The sequence below is a fragment of the Dicentrarchus labrax genome, unplaced genomic scaffold (genome assembly GCF_905237075.1).
Source record: "Dicentrarchus labrax unplaced genomic scaffold, dlabrax2021, whole genome shotgun sequence".
NCBI lineage: Eukaryota > Metazoa > Chordata > Actinopteri > Moronidae > Dicentrarchus > Dicentrarchus labrax.
This window is the reverse complement of record NW_026136714.1, coordinates 1294643-1318431: the sequence shown is the minus strand read 5'-3', so window position 1 is coordinate 1318431 and position 23789 is coordinate 1294643. Positions and strand designations below refer to the sequence as shown.

General features: G+C 41.4%; 1 long non-coding RNA gene across 1 annotated transcript; it reads right to left on the bottom strand.

Annotated features, from left to right (window-relative positions):
* Positions 1–197: 197 nt before the first annotated feature.
* LOC127376425 (uncharacterized) lies at positions 198–19078 on the bottom strand. Its single transcript, XR_007887513.1, has 3 exons — positions 18991–19078; positions 6390–6483; positions 198–727 (listed from the first exon to the last, which is right to left on the bottom strand). It is a non-coding gene; the product is annotated as an uncharacterized LOC127376425 (long non-coding RNA).
* Between the last annotated feature and the right edge of the window lie 4711 nt (positions 19079–23789).

The following is a 23789-nucleotide window of genomic DNA, read 5'->3' as shown; positions in this document are numbered from 1 at the left end:
AGTTAAACTGTCTTTAGTAAACAGGTCAGTGGACTTTACAGCCAACAGAGTTTTGTTTTCAAATGGAACCAAAATCTGCCATTTTTATCAGTACGGAGAACAAAACAGGTCATTTTTTAATTTTCCATTTATTATGTTCAAAACGGCAACCAGGATTTTTTAATCTTTAATCTAAAAACTAAAAGAAATAATAAGAATAAGCTGTTTCCTGACTACATTTATACATATAGGGAACAAACAACAGGCCTTTTTTTGTTTTTCATTTTCAATGTTTTCTTTCGTTTTCTGTTTATTTTCAATATGAAAGAACGATCTGGTTTCAGTTTTTTTTGTTTTGAAAATAAAAAACGAAGGAAAACGGGCATTTCACAATCCTGACATCATAGCACAAAGACAGCACTGCTTAAAGTCACAAATTGCTTTAATTTCTGGGGTTTTTTTATCTTCAAAACGAGAAAACAGGTCAGTCATTTCCCAATTACGTTTTTCTCATTTCAAAAAATCTGTTGGCCGACCTAACCAGGGGTTATGGATGGAGGATTATTTTTCTTTATTTACTGCAAGACGAGACAAGCTGTAATGATTCTGTACGTTCGTTAGAGCCGCGGGGACGAACAGCTGGCAGACTTCAGAGCACAGGAGCTCTTCATGGTTCAGGGTTAAAGGAGAGCGGATGAATCACCGCTTCAGTTCATACATCTCATCAGCAGTTTCACACCTCCTCTATCTGTGAATGTTTGATGGGAAGACAGAGAGAGAGAGAGAGAGAGGAGAGAGGGAATAAGGACAGGTAATGTAAACACTTGTGCAGCCACTCCACTTGTCCACCTTTTTATTCTTAAAGTTTCCAGCAGATTGGAGGTAGTGCAGCTCTCATACACGAGTGTAAACAGATTTTAAATCAGAGGAGCAACAGCAACCTCTGATCCAAGAACTGAGACGTTTATAGCTCGAAGTTGAACCCCCCCCCGCCCTGTTGCCTATGGCAGCACTTTGGAGTGCAGACTTGTATTTTGATATCTTTATTTCCATTGTAAAAGTCACGCATTAGGAGGGTAAGCGGTGCAGGGTGAGAGCTGCTCAAGCTGTCAAGAGTCGGTTTCATCTTTTCTGCTCAGACGCCAGTCTTCCCCCACCATGTGAGTGTTTACCTCGGGAGGGTCTTTAAAAAGCCTCTGAACGGTGTCAAGCGTGTGAGCCGGGGTTGGGGGGGGGGATGAGTTTTCAACGCTTGTTGTGTTTTTTATCCATTTGCACAGAGCCGTGAACGAGAGCAGAGGAAGGCCATGTGAAAGACAGCCTCTGGAAACATGGGGGGAGGAGGTTAGGCGATTCAACCTGTACAACAGCGGAGAGATCAACACGGCGAGAGAGGGGGGGGGTGGGCTCTGTTGTTGCCTGAGAGACGAGCAGGGCTGAAGGCAACAAGATGCACGCCACGGGGGGAAAGAAAACAAGCATCCAGGTACAAAGGAGGCCGGTGAGGTTTGTCTCATCGGGGCCAAACCCTCCCGTCTATCACTCTCTCTCTAATGTCCTCGCCAGCCGCTGATCACACAGAGGGGTTGGTGGTGGTTGGGGGGGCTCCCTGCTAATGATGCTGATGATCACCGCTATTGGGATAAAAAAAAAAAAAAGAAACAGGCCATCTATACTGAAAGGTTTCCATGGCAACCCACTGCGACCCCCCCCCATCCTTTACTGCAAATCACGGGGCTGGTGGAACAATGGTTCATGTAGCACACACACACACACACTGCCAAATACAGCTCTTCAGTTTCCCTTTTAAAACCTACAACAAGGACAACAAGGCTAAATTTAATACCTGATGCCACTAAATGAGCAGCGTGTGAACTCTGGTTGCAAAGACACATTGGTGGGGCGGTTTGCTTTGTGTTAGCACATGTGATGTTTATAAGAGCGCGGAGGGGAAACGGTAGTGTAAAGAGCAGGAAAAGAGATCTAAAAATATACAATAAAATGACAATATGATGAAAAAAATATCATAGAAATCTAGAATATGATCAACATATACACTATAAAGATGTTTAATAACTGTACAATAGCAGGTAAATGGTTGACAGTCTCAATAATAATCAGTTAATGGCATACATGCATCAATAATACACATTTTACACATAATAAAGATACAGAAAGATAGAAATGAAAGGCAAAAACCAGCATATTGTCTGTATTTTAATGTTAGTATTGTCAGAAATCATGTTTACTTCGCAGCCTGTGCTGTATATGACCTGAAGATGGGTGACAAATTAACAATAAAACCAACTAAAAGTGTCAAGGTGTTGGGTCGGGATGTTAGCTGACATTATTTCCTCTCCACAGGGGCGCCGCCAGAATCATCATACAAAAATGAAAGCTCCTCGTTGCAGCTTTAAATAAATGACTTGCACTGAATACACAGTTAATTAGCCGTAGGAGCCCTTAATCAACCCTCAGTCAAATGTTCAGTGCAACAGACACCTTCCAGGTTAGAAAATGTCCCCCCCCACCCATTAATGAGGCGACTTTGCTCCCCCTAAGTCCTTCCCCATGTGGTCCTTAAGCCTCTCTCAAGCAGCGGTGAGGCTCCTGAGGCGAATACAGGACAGGCCTTTTACTCTAAATGATGAGTCACAGGTCTGCTGGCTGATTTCACCCAATTGCTGGGGGATGATGGTTGTGAAGGGGTGGCGGCGGGAAGGGTGTTGCACGGTAGGCGGAGGGGGTAGGTGGTGGGTGGGTGGGTGTGTGTGTGTGTGTGGGGGGGGGCAGTGGTAATTGCTCTGCATGCAAGATGGGGTGAGAGCACCGGAGCTGACACGCTCCACTTCCCTCGACATAGTGATAGGAAGTGTCATTCGGCACTTTGAAAACGTACCACTGAGATCTACAGTGTAAGTCTGCCACTCTCGGCTCCAACCTCCCACTCATTCTCTCTGAATCTCCCTCACCCCCTCTCTCTCTCTCTCTCTCTCTCTCTCTCTCTCGTCTGTCTTCCCCGCTCGCCTCGTCCTCTCCCTTTCTGTCAGCTCACTTTTCGCTCGGCTGCTCTCATCTTCCACGCAAACGTCTTGTGGTATGACAGTCATGTAAGCGAGTGTGGCTGTGAACCTCAAAGAGGTGGTGGGGGGGGTGGGGGGTTATCTCAGGTCTTCTCTCTCGGTCTTGGCCGATAACCTTGGCTGGTAACCTCGCTCAGGGGTGGAGATGGGGAGGGGGTGGCTTCTGGGGCTCCGGCCCCGAATGTTTTCTCAAATAAAAAACCCTGAAAATTAGACTTAAGTTTTGTGTCATCAGTCACCAACATGAATGGAGCAAAAGTTCCTAAAAGTAGCTAGACAAGACATTGTATTACTATGCTTGTGCTAACTTGCAAGACAAGATATAGTATTACTGTGTTAGCACTAAGTAGCTAGACAGAATAAGGTATTAGTGGAGAGGAAAAGGTATTACTGTGCTAATTAAAATAAATGTATCATAGGTTAAACCTTACAAAATAACACTTAAATTCTTAATTGCCAGGTCATTATTATGTGATACTTATTCAGTATTTTGATAAGTTTCTCATTATAATGACTTGAGAATCTTTTGCTCCCCTAAGCCCCGAATGTGTACAGCGTCTGGCTCCGCCCTCACATGGTCTCCTCTTCCTGTCCTGTCTGAGCTTCAGAGATGTTTAGATGCTCTTTACTGAGGTTTGGGAAGAAAGCCAAGTCTCCCAACCTGAACTCCTCGGTTATAGTTTCCCCTTTCCAGGTGCATGCCAAATTCAGTCATCCACTGTAATTAAATGTATCCACTATCCTCGCTTGGAGCATGAATCATAATCTTCTCCTCAGTACTCGTGATGTGTTACAGTCTGAGGCTGTCAGTTCTTGTGATGTAGTGTTAAGAGTTTTATGAATAATGACCCGAAAGTGCCAAACAGCCACAAATACTGAGAATGTCTCCCAGTTTTTCCATGACACTACATGCGTATCAAAGGAATAAGTATGAACTAGTTTATTAAGGATCTATCATTATGAGTGCATCACAGCACAGGTGAAAGTCACAAATTACCTTTTTAATGGCATCAGACCAAGAACATGTCTCTGTACTTATCTTGTTGGAGCGGTGCATTCGACACCATCACATCCTATTATGGAGACTTGAACATCTAATTGGCATTAAAGGAACCGCGCTAAGCTGGTTTAAATCCTGTTCATCAGATTGATCCCAGTTTGTACAATGAATCCTCCAGTGCACGCCAAAGTTAGCCGCGGAGTTCCGCAAGGTTCTGTGCTTGGACCAGTTGTTTTCACCTTGTTTCCTTTAGGCAACATTAGCAGGAATCACTATATTGTTCATTGTTATGCAGATGATACCCAATTATATCTGTCAATGAAACCAATCACTTAGCTAAAGTTGTAGCTAGCTGGCCGTGCTGGTAAAAGTCGGAGGATCACCAAATTCAGTAGGGTTCATCCTCTGGGGGCCATGAATGTCTGTACAAATTTCCATTGTAATCCATCCAGTAAGTGTTGAGATATTTCAGTCTAGAAGTTGATGGACCAACAGATCGATCAGATCAACAGCTATCCAATTTTTAGCCAAACCTCTAGCATGTAGGATCGATACTTTGATACTCATTTGGTATTGATTCCTTTAAGAACAAAATAAATAAATGGTTGCATCACTTTGTGTTTGTGCCAATAAACAGCCCTGATATTTACCTGTCCAATGTCACATGACTGTGGAACTGTGGTGCTGCTCTTCACCTGGAGATTAAAGTACAGCAAGATTTCTGTCAAATACTGGACTATTTTTTACCCTAATTAACACAAACATTTTAATTTAACTTTAAATGTAATGGTGGTTTCAAGGGTCCAATCTAAACAAGGAGAAGCAGCTTTTAGTAACTATGCAGCACAGCGCCGGGAACAACTGCCTGATGGTCTGAGGGTGAGTTACACTGGTAACGAGTCACCTGCAAAACCATTGTTTGTTATAAAGAAATGTCGCAACCATTACAGTTTTTAAATCCAGAATCCAGAATCAGAAATACTTTCTTGATCCCCGGGGGAAATTTGTTTAAACTCTGCTCTTCTCAAGCACTTTTACCTAAATGTTTTGAAACTCCAAGGTTATTATTGTTATTGTGCTTTTATTTGTTTATTTTTATTCTCTTTCTTAATTGTATCTCTTTTTATAATTGAAGTAACTTTTTATACAATTCTCTGTCTGTATTATGTATTTTTATCATTTTTAACAATCATACAGACATAATAGGCTCCTATTCAATGTTTTCTTGTCCCTGAATCTTGTTCTATTCCACAATTTACTTTTCTGTGTATATTGTTAAAAGTTTTCTTACACCCCTTAAAGTCAATAAAGGCCCTGGCGACCCCTCATGAAGCTTTAGTGACCCCCAGGTTGGGAACCACTGTTGTACAGCACCTTGAATCTACCTTTGTCTAGCGTAGTAATAAAGCAGAAATGTGTGTCAAGTGATTTGCCTTGAAGTATAATGATCTGTTTCTTTCTAAAAGTGACCATTATTTTGAAAAACCACACACCTATTCAACAATTAATTAGTAACAGTATTGTTAAAACTGTAAATAAAAAGTATTGTATCATATAAACAGACATTAAAACTAAAATCAGAGATCATCAAATGTGTCTTTTTCTTCTTCTAATGTGTAAAACCACCCAACTCACAGCACAGGGCCTAGTGGTCTAATGAGGGGCCAGATAGCATACAGACTGGTGTTTAGGGGGATGGGTGAGTGTTAGGGGGGGAAGAGAAGATGTAAAAAACATGGAGGACCCCCCACTCCTGCACACACACACACACACACACACACACACACACACACACACACACACACCCCTTCCATCTTTCCACTAAGCCCCCACCCCCTAAACAAACTCACACACATGCTGAAAGATGAATGTCCAACAAATGGAGGCAAGAGGTGAGTGAGGGCCCCGTGTGAGAGGAGTATTGTGCAGCCGGGGGCCTCCACCACCCCCCACTCGGAGGCCAGTAATCAAGGGGGCCCAGTCGGCGGGGCCAGTGGGTTCGGGGCTGGCGGCTGAGGAGGGGGCAGTTGCTGTCTCACTAGGATGTTATTTATTGGCCTACTTTGAATCTCCTGCTGCCTCCTGCACTCCCTGTCACTCCCATTGATCTTGTCCTGATCCGCCCCCACGGATGGCTCTGCAGATTCTTCCTCCACCACCTCCTCCTCCTCCTCCTCCTCTCATGATGTACATCGTGTAAAAAGCCTTCTGCTCCTGGCGTGATGTCCAGAGGGAGTTGAGGAAGTGCTTTAGCCTCACTTTAGCTCATTTGACTACAGGCAATGTATATGTTTAGGGTTATTAAAGGTGAGTCATTGTTTACATACCATGCATTGCCTCTGGCTTCGTCATGGGATCAGCTGCATTTGCTCTGCACAAGAAGTATGTGTTGTGGGTCAGATTATGTCGGGCTGGATTACACTGTGGGAAAAAAAATGCAGAAATATGGGGTAACCTAGGGGTTTAAGGAGGCTGCAGGAATTCCCCATTTATCTCTGTCCCTTCCTGTCATTAATTATTTAAAAAACCTTAAAATATACATGCAAACATTGTGTGTATATAAGCAACCTACCACTTTCTCCAAAACGGAAGACACAAAACCTGCAGTTCCTCTAACAGCCACTAGAGGCTGGCTCCAGCAGTGAGTCAATCTCCATAAAGCCTCATATTAAAAAGCACGACTTTACAGCAGAAACAAACACGTTTACAGCCTGGTATAAAAACAGTTTTGGTCTATAAAGCTAATTTCCTCGTTCATGACAACTGTACAGGGGGTGAATGTTTATATAACTCACCGGTTTAAATTATATTAAGTCTTAAAGTTATGCACAAATCTATTGAAACGATTTTAAGGAGAGAAATAGTCGACGCAGTAACAGAATCTGGATCCATATCTGATCAGCACTGATTTGCTTAAAGTTTACCACTTTCACTAGCTCTATCCTCTGGGGACAATGAATGTAATTACAGGTAAATTATTAATTATAATAGGAAACTCATATCACGTTTTATTCCAATAATTCAATTATAGCCAAAAAACTTATTTTTGTGCAAAACATTGGATAGTATTTATGTTTGTGAAGTTTTTTTAAAGTACTTTACTAGAAAAAAACTGTTTTTTTGTTGTAAACAATAGTGACGTCAGTTATATCTGGTTAAATCAGTGATATGGATTATTATTGTTATTAATTTTATTATCATCTATCTTTGCTCACTCTTTCTGACCCTCAGGTGTGTAAAAACTACAGGCTGTGAACTTATCGGTATGCATAAGAGACAGGTAATTATCGGTTATTGTATCAGCTGGAAAAAAATCCATATTGTGACCAACTGATTGATTAAATGTTGCTCCCAGTTATGCTGCTAGTGTGGCTAAAAAACACACTCAAAGACTACAATCGAGCATCATTGACAATATACAACTTAAAGTACAACATGTCACATTAAAAAACATCAAAAAAGAATTTAAAAAGAGACGGAAAAAAACAGAGATACAAGAAAAACAACAAGAAAGAAATAAAATGTTTGTGATAAATGGCTGCACAACCAGTCGCACACCAAGTCCTGCATTTAAAATAAATCTGTGTGCTCTGTAAAACCAAATAAATCACATTAATCTTCCAAAGAAGAGATAGAATTAACAAAGGTAAGGTAAGGATCCCAAGTTATCGGCGCAGCCCTCTAATGCGGTGCTTAATTTTCTCTAAGAATAGAGAAGACATTAAGTCTTTAAGCCAAGAATGTGGAGATGGAGGCTTTCGATCCTTCCGGTGAAGTAAAATACGCCCGCGGGCTACAAGAGAGGCGAAAACGGTAATATTTTCTCTCCTTGAAGAGTGAAGCAGGTAAAAATCTTCAGGGACACCAAAAAATAGAGGTCATAGGACTAGAAATCAGCCGTCTGTTGAGAGCGAATCACAGAAAGGAGAGGACAGGAGAAAAACATGTGTGACTGGCAGGTATAAATCATATATATTATATATAAAGGGTTGCTGCAGCCACACACTGAGCACATGGCTGTAACTCTTTTTTATTTGTTTGTGCTCAACAAATAACGGCTTTCATAATACAGCAGGTAGTTTTCTATTTGGGGTAACATTATTCGGTTCATTCATTTATGAACTGAGAATTGGACTGTACCATGTTCACCTGCAACATGGGGGGAGGTAGTGTTTTATAGTGTGAGTTTTGTTGTTATTTCTTTGACAATTATGTTTTTTGATATTAGTGTTTTTTATAATTTTTCCTTAGTTAATATTAGGCAGCGTTAACTCAACATTATTTGTGGTTATTGTAGTTTTTTTAAACGTTATGTTTTAGTCTAATGTGTAGTGTTTTAGTGATCAGCCACTATAGAGGTTTCCCTAAATGTCTCAGTTTGTAAGGTTGGGAAGCAAAAAGAGGGCTTATAGATTGCTTAATAAACAGGATTGGTTTGTAAAATATTGTTTTTTTTGTTTGTTTGTTTGTGTATTTATTTATTATTGACTTATCTACACTTTAGTAGATTGGTTCTACATACTCCGGTGCTGTAGGTGGCGGTATGCACCTGTAAATTGAGATTGCAATCTGACAAAAGACACAAAGAAGGAGCACAAATTAAAAAGCTGAACATGTGAACCTTAATTACTCCATCCTGCACACAAACATAAATCCAGGTAGCTTTCCTCGGTGCGGTTCATCCTCTTCTAGCGGAGCGTTCCTGGTACGTGATAGATCTTTTTTTGCGGAATGCCGGGCAACGCCTGGAATGTCCCAACCATGATAGGAAACATGTGTGTGAGATGAGGAGGTTGGTCGGTGGGAGATAATGGAGTTCACCGTCACATGTAGGGCCCGGAGGGGGAGGGTGTGGGAGGTAGGGGGAGGGAGGGAGCTCCAGTCAGACATCTCAGGTGCAACACATGGATCATACAAGTCAGCTGCCTTCGCTCCATAAACCACCCCCCCCCCCCAAAAAAAACAGTGTAAATGTCACAGGGTTTGTGAGGGGCCTCACTTACCCTGACATACAGTACACACACACACACACACACACACACACACACACACTTCCAGCCTCAAATACAATATTGGGTCTGAGTAATGCAGAGGAACAGGGGTCATTAATCTGAGTGTTGTTATTCTGGTCTAATCACATCAACCCCCCCCGGGCAGCTACCAGCCTGAGGATTCAGACACATAAACAGACTATCTAGTAACATACCTGCTCCTGAATACCTGAAAGACTCCAACAGAGATTAGCACCTTTAGCCACGCTAGCACCGCGACTCGAGGGGTGACATATCATCAGCCATTTTGGTTCAGTTTCCATCTGTCGGATGGGTTGCCAAATATCCCCAGATTATGGACCCTAATGAGTTTGGTGATGCCCTGATTTTGCTCTAGCATATCTCAAAATCTACTGCATGGACTGGTACATTTTGGGTGCACATTCATGGTTCTTGGTGACTCTTCCTCTAGCGCCAGGTCGCCAATAATGCATCAATTAAAATGTGCGTCCTTCGTCCTGAACTGGCACCTTTTCCTCTATATTTAGTCCAGCTAGTCTTGAGCCTCTCTGGATCGGCTAGCTTTGGACTCCAGAAAAGAAAATGTCTTAAGAGGAATATAAATAATTTAATAGTTAGCTGGCTTACCGACAAGACAAGAAATTAGTAAAAGTGTGTGAGCCCTGCTTTTTAAACTGTCTTTAATGTGGTAAACATGCTCATGCTCCCCCTACGATGAACTGAAATAAGGTTTAAGACCGAATACCAGCTGAACTGCGCTGATTATCAAATGTTAGCATGTTAGCACACTAAACTAAAGCTGTAATGTACTCGGGGAAGAAACCCATCTTACCCCAATATGGCGACAGTGAGACGGACATTTGTACTTTAGAGTGAAACCTGTTCCCCACCTGGAGCTCACACTCGTGTAACTACAACTTTAAATTCCCGCGTGCTACTTTATATTCAAATCGATATTGACTCACTCCACTGCGGAGGCCTTTTGGGTGGTGGTGGTGGTGGTGGTGGGGGGGGTTGTTTGACTGTATGTTTCTATGCATGGTAGTTGATCCATAATGTCCTCGATCACCCGTGGCTGTTTGCAGAGGCTCACACTGCTACGTGCGGGAGCCGGGCCGCGGTTTTGCCCACAGCTTCCAGCCTGCAAGCATGTCGATAACGAGCAGCAGCCTCTCTGACAGAATCGTTTACTGCCTGCGGGGCACGGAGACGAAAGCGGGAGCGTGCATGCCTGCCTCTAACCTACTTAAGCCTCACACTGCACAAATGGAAGTGTTGATATGCAACATGAGATGTCCTGGTGGATTCCTGCCTGCAAGTGGACTGACCAGAATAAATGTGTGAGATTAATGCCAGAGGAAGTGCTGATGGTGTGTGTGTGTGTGTGTGTGTGTGTGTGTGTGTGTGTGTTTTATATGCTTTATTAATTGATTATGTACAGTAGCATGTGTGTGTTTTATTGGAAATTATGCATTCTGATGGGTTTTTTTAAGGCTGGAATAGCGGTTAAACTGAGTCTTCGTCCACAGCGGGTGTACAAATGTGCAGGTATGAGAAAGAAAAACAGGTTTTCTGTGAGAGTGAATACTCCCTGGTTTGTGTGTGTGTGTGTGTGTGTATGTGTGCAGCTCCTGCTGTCAGCTGAGGAGCTATAGCATAGTTTCAGCGACTCAAGTTGGCTCCTTAATTCTATTTGCCTCTCAGGGGAACCTCCCCTCCTTCCCCCCCAATCCCCGAAACGTCTCACACACACATTTTGAGAGAGCTTTGTTGGGGCGTGTAGGGGGAGGATGGGGGGTCCCGGCTCCCACTGAGTCTGGACAAGACACATAAATCACACACACACACACACACACATGCACAAGTACTGCTATGTCATGAGGCGGTGGGGTCCAGTATCTGGGCCTTGGGGTGGTTTTTTTGGGGGGGGGCAGACAGACGAAGAAGGAAGAGGAAGAGTAGGGGGAGGGGTGACTTACTAGTGTGACTTATTAGAGCTCTTAAACTCTTTATTATTATTAGGGCCCTTTTCTATGTTCTCCCTGCATCCAGGTGAAGTTCCCTCTCACAGTCCAACGTAAGTCACATCAGCGCCTTTAACGATACGTTGTTATTATTAATAATTTATTATTTATTAAAAGGCCTTCTTCAAGCAAATAATCAGTGTATTCCCTCTTCTAGGATTTTAAAATGTGATGGATTTGCTGCTTTTATCTGGTTTATATGATTGGAAACTAATTTTTTTAATTTTCATGATTGAGTTTTTCATTGACACTTTATGGACAAAAACTGATTAATCAATAACAAAAATAATCATTATTCGCAGAACAAGCATATAAATATAGATGATGATCTATGCTGAGGGGTTATTATCATCATACATAGACTAATTCAGCTAATAAAACCATCAGTGTTGGGCAGTAAGGCGTCCCCAAATTACTAGTAGTGTAACTAATTACTAATAAATATACAGTAATAATATTAATAATAATATTAATATTACATCCTCTGATTCATTTTTTTTTATCATGGAGGAAACTAGTTTATATTCAGCGACTGGAAATATTCAATTACTTTGATTTTAACTAAGAAAACTGGATTTTAATCGTCATAAATCTTAATTTGGGTTATTATAATAATTTTTTTAGGGAGTTGCAGAAAAGTAATATAAGTAATAATGGAATTAATTACTGTTTGCAGGGAGTAATAAGTATTAATATTACTTTATTAGTACCTTCAGTTGCTTCATTAATGGATTTTTTGGGGGCCAAAAAGAAAAAAACACATAACACCTCCAGCTAAATCATCCAAATTGAATTATTTTTATGTTCCTCTGATGAATTAAGTCGAGTATTTTCTCTCCTTTTACCGCGAGAAGTCTGAGGAAGAATACAATTATTAGTTTATTAGTTTTATTTTATTTCATTATTAGCCCCTCTGGTCCCTGTCCTGTGTCTTCTCCACTGCTGGTGGAGGCTGCCGTCCACAGACCCAGACGCCAGCTGGGGGACCAGGCCCTGGTCTCAGAGGAGAGCAGCTCTCCGGCCAGGAAGTTACAGAGGGGAGGCCCGGCTCCTCCCAAACCACCGAGTGTAAAGACTGGAGGGAGAGAGAGCGGCTGTGGGGGGAGGTGAAGGGAGGTGGCTCTGTGGGAGGAAGAGGAGGGGGAGGAGGAGGAGGAGGAAGAATCATATTGAGTTTGGGCTGCAGTCGTCCTGTAGCTGGATGGGTACAAATCAGTAAAGTGTTCATGTGACAAACTTTAATATATTTATTATTTGATTGGGCTGTTTGATAACACTTAATATTTAATATATATAAAATATTTACTTATTGTCTCTTTATTAGTTATTTTAAAACACATTTAATGCCGTACTTCATTTAACGAAGCACGACATTAAACTTGAACTGTGATTAAGTTTTGCGACTTTGCCACATACTGAATAAAGTTTATTAGCAACAACAACTTTAAGATGGGTTATATTCTGGAGTTAGAAAGACTTAATTTAGAGTTATTTGGACACTTTTATACGGGAGATAAAGTGACAAAAACAAACAGGATTCTGTAAGTAATCACAGTACAGTAATTATTGTCTCAAAATAATGACTTAGTATCATAAAGTAATTATTTTGAGAGTCCAAATATTGAGAAAGTTTCTCATTAGAGCCACATTATTATGTTACTATATACATCATGTTAGCATGCAATGTTAGCATTAGCTCAAAGCACAGCTGTGCCAAAGTACATCTGGAAAGATGTGTGTTAGGTTTTAATCCATAATTATAATAGATATTAGTGATTACATAATATTGTGTTGTACATGTTTTAAAACAAAACATTGCTTACTGTAAAACTTCTAATAATAGCCGGGACAGGCCTTTATTGGGGACAGGCCTCTATTTGGGACAGGCCTTTAATTCCTTTAGCACAAAACTAAACTAAACTCTAACTTCTACTTCTCTTGAGTTTTGTTCAGCAAATTTGACAACTAACATGATGATTATGATGCTTCAGAGGTTGTTTTCCGTCTCTCTTGTTTACCGTGTTACCGGTAAGTCAGAATGAATTAACGTTAAACTTTGTTGTTGATAGTTTTCATAACATATAGTGAAAGATTGAATTGTAGAGAATCTATAACTGATCTAATGATGTGCAGCAGAGAAGTTTAAACATTTATATTTGTGTAGGAGATCAAAACGACTTATAACCCACTCAAGCAGGCGACCCGGTGGGTTTTAAGAGGTTTTATACATCGAGATCATTTCTATAAAATCCAGACCAGGCCTCTATTGGAGACCTGCACTTATTTGTCAAAACGTGTATCCACACCAGGCTTTTAAAAGAGACCTGCGTCTATTAGGGACCCTGCTTTTATTGGAAGTTTTACAGTAATCCAACAATGTTTGCTTGGATAATTTTAGCTAACCAACAAGCTGCAGCTAAAAAAATACATAGCATAGCATAATAAATGTTAGCGTGCTAATCAGCGACACAAAAATGCTAAACAAGGCAAAAATGATACCCGCTAAATATTAACATTGTCTTTGTGAGCATGTCAGCATGTAGTTGTTAGCATTAGCTCAAAGCACAACGTACATCTGGAATTGATCCAATAATCATTATTATACATATTGATTATGTAATATTGTATAGCACAAACAGAACATTGCTTAAGGCAATGTGGTTTTAACTTTTACATCTATTTTATACACAACTTTAGCAATATTGTTGCTATAAACAGTCATTGCAATAGATAAAGAGTAGGGTGGAGGATGGGCAGTGTCACCCATCACCCCCATCATCACCCACCCACACACACTATGCTGCAGCCTCCCCTCCGAGGCACAGAGATCCATAAATCCTGTCACAGTTCCCAGACAGCGACCAGCCCGGCCTTTTTCCCTCTCTTCCATATCACCCCGACTCATCCAATGTACACAAAACTCCGGGCCTTCGCCGGGTTGTCTCTTCTTCTAACATCAACAGGGAATACTGCAACATGCAAATGTAAATATTTGATTAAAATATGTATAAACCGGGGTCCTTTGGCGTGGATCGTGCGTGTGTGTGTTTGTGTTCAACAGGGAAGATAATGAGCGGACAGGAAGAGAGAAACATGGCTGACATTTCGCCTCATAAAACATGCATTCATAGCTCTGCCGGTATGTGTGAGATAATAGATAAATATTGCCGTTCTTCAGCCGATACAAAGCTGACATTTTGTGCTCCAGGGAAGACATTTTATGTATCATTTGGCCGTCACGTGGTGGTAGTTTCGAGCGTGCACGTCTGCATTTGATATTCTAGAGGTGACTTGAATGCTTGAGAACATGTGTGAAGTGTTAACCAGCTCTTCCAGTGCCGGCTGACGCCACCTCAAAAGAGCGTCATTAATTAACATGCCATTATCAGAGCTGAATGCTGGCTGTGGGTGAGGAGGGGAGGTGGTGGCCGGGGGGGGAGAGATTAATGCTGCAAGGAGCTTCTAGTGGATTAAAGGTCACATCCTGTGTGTTAATCACCCAGCACCCCTGACCCCTGGAAGGAAACACAGTAGAATGGGCACATTATTGCCACCTGGCTGGGCACCAATCATTACCGGGGATCAAAATGAGGACTGCTCCTCTGGGCGGGCGCAGACAGTGAATGGATGAGATAAAAAAAAGAGACATTAAAAGAAAAGGATGTTACGTTTTTCTCAAATTAATGACAGGAGGAAACTGGAAGAGATAGAGGTGAACTTTCAATAGGGATGTTCACACTTAGAATACCGTAAAACTTCCAATAAAAGCAGGGTCCCTAATAGATGCAGGTCTCTTTTAAAAGCCTGGTGTGGCTACACGTTTTGACAAATAAATAGACAATAGACAATAGAGGGCTGGTCTGGATTTTATAGAAATTATCTCGATGTATAAAACCTCTTAAAACCCACCGGGTCGCCTGCTTGAGCAAGTTTTTAGTCGTTTCAATCTCCTACACAAATATAAATGTTTAAACTTCTGTCAATATGAACATAATGAACATCATTAGATCAGTTATAGATTCTCCACAATTCAATCGTTCACTATATGTTACGAAAACTATCAACAACAAAGTATAACGTTAATTCATTCTGTCTTAGTAACACGGTAAAACCGAAAGAAGGAAACAAAACTCTGAAGCATCATAATCATCATGTTAGTTGTCAAATTTGCTGAACAAAACTCAAGAGAAGCAGCAGTTAGAGTTTAGTTTAGTTTTGTGCTAAAGGAATTAAAGGCCTGTCCCAAATAGAGGCCTGTCCCAAATAAAGGCAGGGGGAGTTCAGTGATTTAAGCAAATAAACGCCCGGGCTATTGTTAGAAGTTTTACGGTAGTTTAAAGGTTAAGTAGCCTATGTAAGATTTTGAAACTTTTTACGTATTATTTCTATGTTTTAATCACTTTTTATTGCCAATAAGTGAAATTAATTACACCCTCCTCAACTTTCTCGGTTGTCAGTGGACTGGATGTGTGAATATGTATGTGCGTTCCCAAGTACTCAACAGTGTGCAACACTAGTTAACATTAGCTACAAACAACAAACACCCACCTCAAAGTAGCTAAATATTCAACAATAATAATAATATTAATACATATTTTGGATGATGATACTAACTTATGTATTATGACAAACAGTGTTGATTTTAACCAACAATAACGGTACAAAGCCAACGGTTACTTTCTACTAGCCAAGAGTGATGGAAGCCTAAGCTACAGACTGAATCATTATTAACCTTTTTCTAAAAAGTTACAGATAATAAGCTTTACAACGACTGCAGAGGTCAGTGAGTCCGTAACAACTATAGAAAATTACTTCACTAGCTAACGTGATCCATGCTAACTTGTGTATTACGATAAACTGTTGATTGCAGCCAACAACAAATGATGTGACTGTACAAAGCTAATGCTACGGACTGAGTCATTACTAACGTTTTTCTAAAGATTTACACACAGAAGCTTTACAGTGACTGCAGAGGTCAGTGAGTGCAGAGCTGCTCCGAGGCAACAACTGTAGCCGCCGTTGTCAAGTTACACACCAGCACAGAGACAGGACTATAAGCAGAGGATCATTGAGTTTTTCTTTTGAAAGAAAACAGTGAATGTGCATCGTACACGAGTCCTTTCAGCACATATACAGTATTGTTGGCCTTCTTCACAGTCTCCTCTCTGTCTCTCAAAAAGCCTCTGTTGCGAACACACTGCGTTCTCAGTGTGAAAAAAGCCTTGAGGACTTTCCAAGGTGGATGGATTCATTTCTGGGTGTTCAAGAGAAAAACGCTCGCAGGGCTGGATTGGCGCTTCTATATCATATTTCTGCAGCCCACACACGCCTCCCACTCTCCCACATCTGACAAGAATCTCTCAGATCGGATGTGACTCACTAGCTTTGGCAGTCGAAGGCTAAATTCTTCTTCTGTTACTCTCTTACGATGACCACTCATCTCTTTCCACCGCCTTTATTATTATTTCTCTCTCTCTCTCTTTCTCTTTCTCTTTGTCTTTCTACCACATAATGGCCTCTGATGTGTGTTGTCATATTGAACAACGCGCTGTTTTTACAGGAATTTACATACTGTCAAAATAAGGTTTTGATTTTACTCACATAAACAGCTCGCGGTGGGTTTATTTCACATTGAATCTGAAGCACATTAGATCTATTAATGGGCGGTTTTTTTTCTGAGCAAGACACAACAAACGTTTCTGCAAATGCACCTCAAGTGTTGTTGCAGGTCTGGTGGAAATGGGAACAGTGTGAATGCTCAGGGAGCGTTGTAGATGCTTACAGAGCGGCCTCTATTCTCAGAGGACCCTGTATTCCTGCGTCAACGCTTTCCAGGACGGTTCACTGCGCGTTTGATGGACTATTTTCCCTCCTTCCCGGGCAGGGCTGTGTACATTTTGACCTTGGTGTCAGCAGAGCTCAGACAGAAGCTGCTGAATAGGATATCTCCCTCTTCCTCAAGGACGTCAACAGCAACATGCTCCCGCGTTTTCTTCTGATGTTGAAGGAGTTTTATTCACTTTATATGTCATTTATTTCATATAATGTGAAAAGTATTTACTGTGTATTAACATGTATGTAGTATATGAGCATGGCTAAATGTGACCATGCTCATACTTCACTCACTGTATTAATGCCTGTTAACATTTTCAAATCAAAAGAAATACAATAAAATAAATGTCTCTGAATTTTTCAGGAATAACTGTACTTTGATGGCCACCATCATCAGCCTGTTGCAGCAGTTTGGCCTAGTTATACTTTTAATGTCTAATGCTTTTATTCTATTGGATTCTGTCTGTATTTAGCTGTAACTATGGTTTTAAAGGTGTTAAAATGTATTATTACTATTATTAGGGCCCCAGCAACACAACATGCTTCCAAAAGAGTTGCAGTTTTGGCGCCCGCAACACCCTCGGAAACTGATAAAACTGAAGGCACGTTTTACCAATATGTATGGAAATCGGTACGCACATGTATCATGACCAGACCGACAAAAAAGCCTCTTGGACCGATACCCCAAACCCAACAGGAAGTCGGCCATTTTGAATTTAGCACATTGTATTGTAACAAACTGCACCTAGGGTATTGATCCGATTGGCCTCACATTGAGTCAGTGCACCTTAAAGACTTTCATGATTAAATGTTACGCTGTCTGTGACCGTGCGTCAAACGACATCGCCGTGGCTTGGCGTCCAATTTCCGACGCTTTGCCATTGAAACAGGAAGAGGTCCAATCTCCACCAAACGTCACATATCTGATAAGAGTCCCGCCATGAACACATCTACATGCCCGTGTAACAGGAAGTAAACCTTGTATGGCGATGGTGATCTGATCCTCACTGCTTGCAGCATTAAGTATTATTATTATGTCTGACAGCCCAGGAACAATATCAGTGTTATTTGAGCCGTTAGGAGTGTATGTATCATAGCTCGCGTTCTTTGTCTCTTTTGTGCTACACGGCCAAAATAAATACATACTTAAGCGATTGATCTTCACGGAGCAACAACACTGTAGAAGCACCTACAGCTGCGAGTGGAACTATTAAATCTGTGTAGCAGCGGAGCAGCTTAAAAATAGCCCAGTCTTCCATTGTCCTGTCAGGGTCTGAGTCTTGGGCCGCCGCAATTCACCGAAGAGCTCCAGCTCCACGCCTGGAGATTCCTTCTGCTCCTTTCTGACAGTGAGATGTAATCAGGTTGTCTGCTTGTTGAAAGGCACGGCTGAGTACCGAGCGGGGAACTAAACTCTGAATGCCCTCCGCTACGGCTCACTATGTTGCCTCACAACACAGAGAAGATAGATGACGTAGAACAGAGGCTTTAGCTTTGAGGAGAGAGATTCATCTACAACTTCATTTCACTCTCGGGAAAGCTAAAAAAAAAAGTTACAATCCAGTTTGAGGGAAGAAAAATGGAGGTGTGGAGTGATTTTATTCTGTCTTTCTGTGTGATCGAGCTTCCTCCCTTTCAGCTGTGCTGCTGAAAAGCCCTTCCCTCAGGGTGTCTTACTCAGCCTTGACACAGACACTGCCACTACCTTGTGATCTCACTGCAAAAAGCACATGAAAGATCACTCTCTCACACACACACAGAGAGAGCGAGAGAGAGAGAGAGTGTGTGACAGAGATTACTTCAGTCACAGTATCTGCTATTGCACTCTATTCTTATCTCTGTACTGTTATCAACTCCCTCTGGACCATAAGCTCTGTTGACATTTCACCTCATTCCTGATGTAAAATACTTCCAAGGCCTTATTATCTTTGTCATGTTTTAATCCCACTATACTGGCTGTAAAGAACTATTTCCCTGCACCTGTGTGTTTTCAGTCCCCCCAGGATTGTTTAAAAAAGAAAAAAAAAACCTGCTCTATTTGTAGTGCATCACAATCTTACCTGTTCTAGTTTACGGAAAGCGTTGCTTATGAATTACCCTTATCGGCCCGGTCTGTGTGTTGACATTCTCTTTGATGATCGCTCCCTGCGTCACCTGACTCAAAGAATGAACGCTTATCTTTTTTCACCATCCACCCACCGAATAAAGACACCATGTCCGTGTGGGAAATGGCGAATGCATCAATTACCAGATGCATATGCATGTGATCGCGCTGCAATGTGCTGACTATGTACCCCCCCCTGCACGGCTCCCCTAAAGCAACCCCCATCCCCCAACCTCAGACATTATTTTTTTGCTCTCTATGTGTGACTACATTACACCGGCTTCCTCTCCCCCACTGAGTGAGCCTTCTGAGCTGGTCCCTGGGGTGGGTGTCGGCGTGGAAAGCAGGCCTTTTCCCCCTGTCCATGGGAAGTTATTGATGAGGTGAGGTAATGGATCTCCCCGCTGTGCTCACAGGGACACTGAGGATAAATCAGACAGTGGGTAAGACCCAACCAGCCATTCCACCTCTCTCCAGACTCAACTGCCATTTCATTAGCTTTATTTATGGGGGTTCTGCACTCTTCTGAACCCCTCCCCTTTCCATCCTCCCAATGAAAATGCCACTATTCTTCTTCTTCTCCCCCTCCCTTATATAGTGCTATGGCAACCCATATACACCCCAGTCCTTTCCTCCCTTTTTCCTGGAAAACATAGCACTCTCCCTCCCACACATCTTCCCGGGAACTACTCCCTGCCTGCGTCTGGTTGATGTGGAGGTGAAGAGCAGCCCCCGTTATCATGCGACGGACAAAGGGCTGAGCAGATAGCGTTGTGCTCTGAAGTGGTGAAGGTCTCGGCACCGGCTCGGCTTTTAAACATTAGACGCTGCAGCGCAAGTCCACCCAGCTCAGCACTTCCTGCAGAGTCGTGTTTGAGTTGGCTGAGCAGCAGCAATTCACCTCTGGGGGCTTAAGGCTCAGCCACTTAGCGAGAAAATTGCAGCCAAAACTGGTTTTGTCCTTGAGGGAAGAGACAAGAAAAATTCCTTAAGTGTCCTCGCTGGAAAAGGGCCGACTGATCTTCACCGCAGACTCAAACGTCAGTTCTTTGGTCAGAGGTGGCGTCCATTATTGATAGGCAGTGTTGGGGAGGCATTACCAGTAATAATAGAACCTCCCCCAGTAACTGGAAGTCATGATATTACACTTACCCCACACAAAAATAATTAGTTACACCAGTGTGCAAACTAAACTGTGGCTCACTCTTTTTTGGGGAATAATGAAGCTAAAGTTTTTTTTCACAATCTTGGCAAAAAGAGGAGAAGTTTCCAATATTGCGCCACCACGCTTTGATGGGAAATATCTTTATTAAAGTGAAGTAGTGATGAATCGCCGACATGCATGTATCACACATCAGTTATAGCCTGAATTTACTGCAACATTACTGATTACTGATCTGAAATCCAACAATCCAATCACATCCTTGGATTTGTTTCTGTAATTGTGAAAGAAACTAATTTGGAAGAACAAACAAAACAGGATTTTAATCGCTGTAACTTTTAATTCTGGGGAGAAAGGACACAATCACCAATTTTGTGTGGAGTAGTGATTGAATCTATTTGATTACTTGTTTAAAAATGTAGTCAGTAACTTAATACAAGTATAACAATATTAAAGTAAAAATTACTTTCCATTACTTTTGGATTACTTCAACACAAAATATGTAACTAAAAACAAGAGAAATATCAATAAGAAGTATTGATCCAAGTGTTCAATAATAAAACAGAGCAGTGTGACCTTTGAAAAGAATAAAGTGGAAAAAAAGATTTTTAGCATCACCAATGTTTCCTCTGCTTGGTGTATTAATTGTGTTTTAAATTTTTAATCCTGCTAAATAATTTCAGCATTTTAGCTTTTTTTTGTATCCTGATTACGTAACTCAGTAAGCTGTAATCTGTTCCTCCCCAAGCCTGCTAATTACTGCTGGCAGGGAGTACTAAGTAGAGTAATTATATTACTTTTAAATTTATTCTAGTAGCTATTTATCTTTGTGGGTTTTTTTTATCTCGCTTTGTAAGTCCTGTTCTTTTTTAGAGCCTGGAGCACTTTGACTTGTATCTTTTATCATGTTTATGTTATGTTTGTTGTTTGTTGTTTTTATATGTTTGTCTTTTACTGCAAACCAAATCTACTCTTGGGTACAAATAAAGTAACCTTGAGCCTTAATGAGTAATAAATTTAGCTCCATTCTGCTTAAAATAAGTCATCATGTCACTTCCATACGATTCCCTTTAGCTCTTTCCACACTGTGTGCTTCTCCACTGCCAGAGTTTATCACACAACTCGGAATAATGTACTGAACAAAGCCCACAACACTGTGACCTGATTTAATCTGGCATCAATGTTATCACTGCTAGTGCTGTCTGTAGATTTCACTATCAGAGAGCAAATATCTAGCCTATTTAATACTTCTGAAAAGCTTTACCAATGCCAGAACTCGATCTGTGTGTGAATGTTGACATACACGCATTGCTATATGCTCTATCACGTCTCTGCATCTAATTTATTTAAAGCACTGAAACCAGGATTAGACATGAAAGGCAGTGAATCACACTCTCCTCGCATGCTTCTTCCATTAGAAAGAGACAGGAACAGGGGGGTGGGGGGTTTGTGCGTTTCATGGTGAACGTTGATGTCATGACAGTCATGCTTGAACATGTCCATACAAGGTCCACTCTAGTTTACTCTGCATGAATCCATGCAAGCTAACAGATGGTTGACTGAGCTTAGCTCCAGCGATGCTGTGCCACTGCCAGTTTCTTTACAGGGGTTCACTTGGACGTGGGACAAGTGTGAATATGTCTGTCACACCCACTGCAGCCAAGACAGAAAATTAAGGCACAATTTGCTGCACGAAGATGAAGAGTCTGAGTTAAGTATTCAGATTTTTTTTTAATTGAGACACATACAGTCGTGACACATACACATTAATAAAACCGTTCTTCTTGTTGGGTGTTTGACCTTCACTGTGCCTGTGTCTGTGCAGAGTTTGACACTAGAAGGATGTTTTCACATTCATCTGTTGAAAGTGGAAAGTTTCTCTGAGCTCAATGAAAGATTTTTTAAGGGGCGAACTTCCAAACAAATAAGTTTGGACCCACCAGAGCACATACACTGAGAATGGACTGTACAGTGAAGTAGGAGACAAATCCAACTCTGTCTAGATTCATGACTAACACTTCATGTACGCACAAAGACAGAAATATGTATACACTTTCTTTTTCCGGCAGATTAATAAATCTAAATAAATCTCAATCATTACAGAAATGAGCGCGCAGGCACAAGCTTAATTTCCACTGCCACAATTACCCATAAATGGATGTAGAAACGTCCTTAAACAACCGTTTGCATATCCATACTCGTGCCCACTCATTCGTCAATGAAAGGAACAACAAAGAAGAAAAAGTGACTGTGTGGCATTTGCCCATAATGCATGGTTGTGGCTATTTATAGCACCCGTACCACCAACTCATCACATATAAAACCATTCATGATGTTTCAGTTTGCATCCATTCTGACATCCATGTACCACCCCCGAAAACATCAGGCCCTCTAAATACCACCATTATAACCAACGTTAAAATACAGCAGTATAGACCGACACTATTCAGATGTCAGAAGGTTATTTATTTCTAACTTCTCTAATTTCTAGTTTTCATTTCATTCATATTACCTCTGCTTATTATCTTACCGTCACATTTTAGCTCATAACTACTCATGGATGTATGCACTCGCGGCAGATTGATAGTACATAAGTCAGTGTACTGTAGTGTACAGTGTGCGGCCAACAGAAAAACCCTGTTTTTTGTTCCCCTACTTATAAATGGTAGTCGGGGGAACCGATTTCCCGATTTGGTTTTCTCATTTCAAAACAAAAATCCGTTGGCGCTGACTGATAAACCAGTGACCTACATAAAGAAACAAGACAATGAGCGAGAAGATTGGCTGTTTCTATATTCTTAATGCCTGCCCCCCTCCCGCCCCCCGGGGTCGGATTCCCATTGAAATCAATGCAACGCTTTTGTCCACAGGGGCTGCCAGGATCAACAAAGTTCCTTGTTGCTGAAATGTTTTGCGGAGAAAAACCCATCAGACACACATTATTTCTGCACTATTTGTATGTATGTCTTAATACTGGTGTGGAGGGGGGTCTTTAAACAGTCTCTTGCAACTTGAGTGTACATTACTATAGCTATTTAAATGGTCTGGAAGTTTAAAAATATGCCTCCCCAGCACAGATTTAAACCAAATTCACACTAATATCCGTGACAAAAACACTGTTACATGATGTAACAAAGACACAGAACATAATCCAACTTTGTGTCTGTGGGTGAGGTTGGAAAGACTCATATTATGTCTCAGCAGTGAAATTTAGTCTACATATGATCTTGATAAAGGGGGAAGGAAAGGAGAAAAAAAAGAAAAATGAGAGAAAAACGCGTGCTGGCGGTCGGCCAGGTGCAGACAGACTCAGGAAGTTAATCCGGAATTCCAACAATGCAGGCAGTCGTTAGGGCTCCTCGCTGAGATGCTGCCATTTTTGAGCTCTCAGAGCTGTCTGTGCTGTGGCGAGGAGAAGGCGGTTATGTGAAGTCTTGTCAGTGGCTGTGAATAAATTCCAGCCCTGACTTTGTAAACCCAGAGTGATTTGTGAATGATACAAGGAAAAAATTGTGTCAGGATTAAGCGGATGAATAAAAAATAAATAAATTAAAAAAGGCTCCTCGCTGCCTCTGATAGCTACAGGGGAAAGA